The sequence below is a fragment of the Acomys minous genome, assembly GCF_964271855.1.
Source record: "Acomys minous genome assembly, chromosome: 10".
Taxonomy (NCBI): Eukaryota; Metazoa; Chordata; class Mammalia; order Rodentia; family Muridae; genus Acomys; species Acomys minous.
The window spans coordinates 52316524-52322302 of record NC_140491.1 but is presented as its reverse complement, the minus strand read 5'-3'; the positions used below and the strand labels follow the sequence as shown (position 1 = coordinate 52322302).

Genomic DNA, 5779 nt, shown 5'->3' with positions numbered 1-5779 from the left:
GAAAATATACCTATGCAGTTATTTTAAAACAAAACAAAACAAAAAACTTTTATATCGGAAGATTGTTTCAATCCCCAGTACCATAGGAAAAAGCGCTATTAAAAAATAAATGTGATTATACAATGATTCATTGTGCCCCAATTTAAATATTCTATATTCATTCGTTCCCCTGGAAGAAGTTGTAGAAATGCTTTTTATTATTATTTTTTTTTTCTGAGACAGGGTTTCTCTGTTTCTCCTTGGCTGTCCTGGACTCTTGCTTTGTAGACCAGGCTGGCCTCAAACTCACAGTCATCTGCTAGCCTCAGCCTCCTGAGTGCTGGGATTAAAGGCGTGTGCCACCACTGACTGGTTAGAAATGCTTTATTTGAGTAAAGTTATACCATGTTTTCCTCTTCCTCCTCCTCATCCTCTTCTGGTAAAGGCAACATTTAAATTCTCGGCCTACAAACTAAATTCCAGACAGACTTATTAGTGCCCAAATGACCTTATTGTCGGCAATGTGTTTTCCCTTCCTTCTGGGATGTCTCAGGCACCAAAGGCTGCTGTGACTCCCCGGGAAGCCAGACACTGCTCTGCTCATACACACTTGGCCAGGACTCAGGCCATAGAATGATCCTGTGGTATCATATTACTAGTAGTAGTGCCTCTGGTTGGTGAATATTAACATTTTACATCCTGTCTGCAAATCACAATGGAGTCTGATAGTACAGGGTCAGAAATAAACCATTGTCAAATACTGCTCTGCCACAACCTCCCCCCCCCCCTATTAACCTTGTTTTGTAGGAGTGTGTCTCCCCCACTCGACTCCCTCTGTAATCCTGCCTGTCTTGAACTCACTCTATAGACCAGGCTGGCCTCAAACTCACAGAGATCAGCCTGCCTCTGCCTCCCAAGTGCTGAAATTAAAGGTGTGTGCCACTATGCCTGGCTTTGTAGGAGTGTTTTAATGGAAGGCAATCAAACATACTTATGAGTCACAAATACCAAAACACTTTGGAATAATAGTCTCTGTGTAGCCTAGGCTGGCCTTAATTCAAGATCCTTCTCCTGGGGCTAGAGAGACGGCTCAGAGGTTAAGAGCACTAACTGCTTTTCCAGAGGTCCTGAGTTCAATTCCCAGCAGCCACATGGTGGCTCACAACCATCTATAATGTGATCTGATGCCCTCTCCTGGCCTGCAGGTGTACATGCAGCTAGAGCACTGTACACATAATAAATAAATTCTTTTTTTTTTTCTCGAGACAAGGTTTCTCTGTGTAGCCTTGACTGTCCTGGAGTCACTTTGTAGACCAGGCTGGCCTCAAGCTCACAGTGATCTGCCTGTCTCTGCCTCCCGAGTGCTGGGATTAAAGGTGTGCGCCACCACCACCGGGCTTAAATAAATCTTTAAAAAAAAAAAAAAAGAGCCTTCTCCCTTGGCCTTGCAAGTTCTGGACTTACAAGCATATGTAATGCTCTTCGTTTTACTGGTAATAAGAACTGAACACAGGGCCGTGTGTGAGCAGGTGATGTGCTCGATGACAGTCTTCATCCCCAGTCATAGAAAATACAGTTCCTGAGTTGGAGGCATGGCTCCATCAGTTGCTAGCTTGTGTGGTATGCACGGAGCTCTGGGTTTGATTCCCAGCACTGCATGAGGCACGTGTGGTGCTGCACACCTACAATCCCAGAACGTGACGAGGCGGAGGTGTTGGGGTTCAGGAACAGCCGCACATTAACCACTCGGACACCAGACTCAGATAGATGGAAGTTTGTTGAAGGCTGAGCAAAGTCTGACCAGTCAGGGACACGGTCTGGATTCGGGAGCCAAGACTGCGACCCTGAGCCGAGCAGGAAGAGTCATTCTATTCCGGGTGCATTGTGAGATGGGTGGCTGGGGTATAGGGTAAGGGAGCTTGGGGGCTTCCCAGTTCCCCACCTTTTCTGTGAGAAAGGAACATAGCAGGTTCTTGTGGTCTAACTCCACAGAACGTACACTTATCTTTAGCTCAAGCAAAACATCTAATAAGTATTGAATTTTAAGTAAAAGGCTATCCTTCATTCTTACGTCCAGCAGGCAGAGCCTGAGAAGAACTCAGTTTCATTTTATGATCAAAATGGAGGCACAAAGACAAAATGGCTTCAGTTACGCTAAAGACAAAAGCAGGCGTCAACAGAGGCATTATAGCTATGCAAAAAGTTAAAGCAGGCCTCAAAATAGGCCGGAGTATCCGAAGTTCAAGGCCATCTTTGGCTTGTAGTGAGTTTAAGGACAGCCTGAGATACACGAGTCTCTGTCCCAAGGGAAGAGAAAGAGAAAGAGGGGAGGAGGAGGGAGGGAACAGTTTTTATTCCGTATGAAAATAGTCGTTGCCTGCAACACACGAAAGGTTTGTATCACCCACTCCTCCATGTCATGTGTGGAGTTCTATAGCCTCAAATGATGGGATCTGATGGAAGGCTCTCAGATTCAGCTCGGAACACACCCAGACACCAAATCCTCAATTCAAAGGAGATTTCTTTCCCTGGCGGGGTAGTAAAGGGGTATGGGGGAGGGGGCTGTAAAGACAGCAGGCAGCAGGTGTTTCTGCAGAAGTGGGTTTTTAAGGAGAAAAGGGGGCATGGCTGTGTTAGAGTTGGTAAAGCCTGTCGAGAGCTGCGATGTTGCCACGCCTAAAGATGGCGCTGGCTTCCGCCTTCCACCCTCCCGACGGTGAGTGCTCTCCCTGGTAAACAAGTCCTTATACGGCTATCAGCACGGGCATCAAGCCTTAAGGTCTCCGTGACTCATTTCGGACCTATGGAGAGGCTACACGTGGCTCTCCCTGATTGGCTCTTGCTGAGGGTATAAGCCTTTGCCCGCCTGGGGGCGGGGCCATCCTCTCCCAAGCGATACTGCTGTAACTTCATTCCTGAGTAGACCGCCTCGAGAAGGAACCTGGTTGTCTTGAGTCTTATTCCTGCTGGTCAGGAAGGGCATGGACAAGTGGTGGCCCGTACGGGGAGCTTAAAGTCCTCGGTACGTCAGACTTCAGAACTTCTGATCTACAGGGCGATCGATTGGTAAGTGTCCGGTAAATTGGGACCCGAGTGTAAAGGTTCTCAGGTTGTTGAGACAAGTTTTTCAGTCCGCGGTAAAGCGGGGGAAGGTTCTCAGGTTGAGACAAGTTTTTCAGTCCGCAGTAAAGCGAGGGATGTTCGGAGACCCTTTAAAAATGGGAAATTCTTCGCCATGTCCGATCAAGGCGGCTCTGGAAGGGCTGCTGAAAACTAAAGGCTTGGAAATGAAAGAGGAAGTTATAGGGACCTTTCTTGAGGAGGTAGATGTAATTGCACCATGGTTTGCAATCTCTGGGCACTTGAATATAAGTTGCTGGGACAAGTTAGGGAGAGACCTAGACTTCGCTTGGGAACAGGGGAGTCTTAAAGGAGGAGTATGCCCCCTTTGGAAACTCATTCGCAGCTGTTTGGAAGATGAAAGGTGTTGTCAGGCTGTGGAGGAATCGTCTGAGGCATTAGAGCAATTAAAAGAGAGCAGGTCCGAAAAGGCCTCCAGTGAAAGAGGAGAAAAGAAAGAGGGACGTCTGTATCCTGACTTAAATGATTTATTGACGGACGGGGATTCTGATAGGGAGACTAGCTCAGAGGATGGTGAAAATATGGAGGAAATGGAGAAAAGGCTTGAGAGACTCCTGCTAAAAATGGAGTCGCTTGCACAGAAACAGCACAAGGAGGGTAGGAGGAAGAAGAAGGCGGAAGAGGCCGCGCCCAAACAAGATAATCCGCCATCTTGGCGCATCTCGGAACTGGCACCGCCGCCTTATGCGGACACTTCCCCCTTGTCAGCACCACAGGGGAACTCTCATTCTCTGTGCCTAGAGGTTTGGAAGCAGGCTCGTGCCGCCTTCCCAGTGTTTGAGGATGCCAATAATCAAAAATACCATGAGCCCTTGGATTTTAAGGAGCTTAAAAGCCTGGCGGAATCGGTTCGAGCATCATCCTTTACACAGGCTCAGTTAGAGAGACTAGCAAATAAGGCTATGACACCGTCGGACTGGTTCAGCACTGCCAAGGCTTGCCTGTCCATGGGACAATATTTAGATTGGAAATCTTTCTTCCAGGAATATGCTCAATAGCGGGCAATGCCTCCTTTACTTGGAGCAATATAGAAGTATTTGAAAACTCCACAAGGCTCTCTGCCGGAGGCAGGAATATTGGTTTCTCCCCCACACCTGTGTGTACGTGGCCACCCTTTACTTGGCTTGTGTTTAATGGCTCTCTCAATAGTCTCTCCTCATTATCCTGTACCAATCAGTCCTGCTTACAAATGTCAAGTTATCTTACAGGAAATTGGTCCAAAAACTTTGACTCCTTAATGACAGAGCTGCGTACTGCTATCGTCACTGTGAATTCTACTCGAGTGGACATTACCACTGCTGAAGGCCTCGCCTCTTGGATTCAACAAGCTATGCATCATCTTAAGGAGTGGGCAGGTATCAGGGCTTTAGCTATGGCCCTTCTGATTATCAGCTTCCTCTGCCTTGTGTTTCTTCGGCGCTTGGTCATATATTGAAACAGAGACCGTGCCCTAATTGCACAAGCCTTCTATGCTATTGAGGCTGGACAGTCCCCTCAGGCTTGGCTGGCGGCCTTTAAGTCCTGATCCTCGTCACGTTCGGGGTGCAAGGCAAAGCACTACACAGGAGGTACATTGTTTGTAGTTAATGGCTTCCTGGAGAGCACGTCTGATTGCATGTGGGCTGACACCCAAAATCCCACCTCCAGAAAAAGGTGTCGGTCGGGTCCAGAGCTAGGCTGGGGCCGAGCCCCTTGCTGAGTTCTGTTGTACATCAGTGGCCAAACTTCAGGGCGGGTTCCGTACATGATCAAGGTGGATAACCTGGGTTATGGGTGGTCATACATCAGTGCCCTCTGGAGATCAGACCTCTACTCTCACCCGTTTCATCCTGCTCTTACAAAATAAAACGGGGAACTGTGGAGAGCTGCGAGGTGCCACGCCTTAACATGGCGCAGGCTTCCGCCTTCCGCCATCCCGACGGCGAGCGCTCTCTAAGATAAACAAGTCCTTATATGGCAAAAGGCTCTGCAAGGGTAACTGGTGATCTGCTGACGAGCAGTCCTGCTCTGACGCAGACCTATGAGGAGGTGGCGCCTGGCATGAGCTGATTGGCCCTTGAGTTGTAAGTAAGCTTGGCCCTTCCTTTCTTCGGGGCCATTCCCACTGAGCTTAATCCTGAGTAAAGATCTCGAGAAGAAGTCTGGTTGTTGGTATCTTATTTCCGCTGGACGGTGCGGCGCCGACAAGCTTGTCCGTGCCCTTCCTGACCAGCAGGAATAAGACTCAAGACAACCAGGTTTCTTCTCAAGGCGGTTTACTCAGGAATGAAGTCACAGCAGTATCGCTTGGCAGAGAATGGCCCCATCCCCAGGCGGGCAAAGGCTTATATCCTCAGCAAGAGCCAATCAGGGAGAGCCACGTGTAGCCTCTCCATAGGTCCGAAATGAGTCACGGAGACCATAAGGCTTGATGCCCGTGCTGATAGCCGTATAAGGACTTGTTTACCAGGGAGAGCACTCACCGTCGTGAGGGTGGAAGGCGGAAGCCAGCGCCATCTTTAGGCGTGGCAACATCGCAGCTCTCGACAGTTCCCCCTTTTTCATTAAATGAGCCGAGGGATAAAGCCCGATCAGGGTTAGACCATTCCTATGGCCCACCCGATCGAGGACTGACTTGGGAGAGAAGCTCAATGCCATTCCGTGTGCAATGGGCTAATTC

General features: G+C 48.8%; 1 long non-coding RNA gene across 1 annotated transcript; it reads left to right on the top strand.

Annotated features, from left to right (window-relative positions):
* The first annotated feature begins 2991 nt into the window (after window positions 1-2991).
* Window positions 2992-5057, top strand: LOC311606958. Its single transcript, XR_014782477.1, has 3 exons — window positions 2992-3045; window positions 4329-4543; window positions 4993-5057. It is a non-coding gene; the product is annotated as an uncharacterized lncRNA (long non-coding RNA).
* Window positions 5058-5779: the final 722 nt, after the last annotated feature.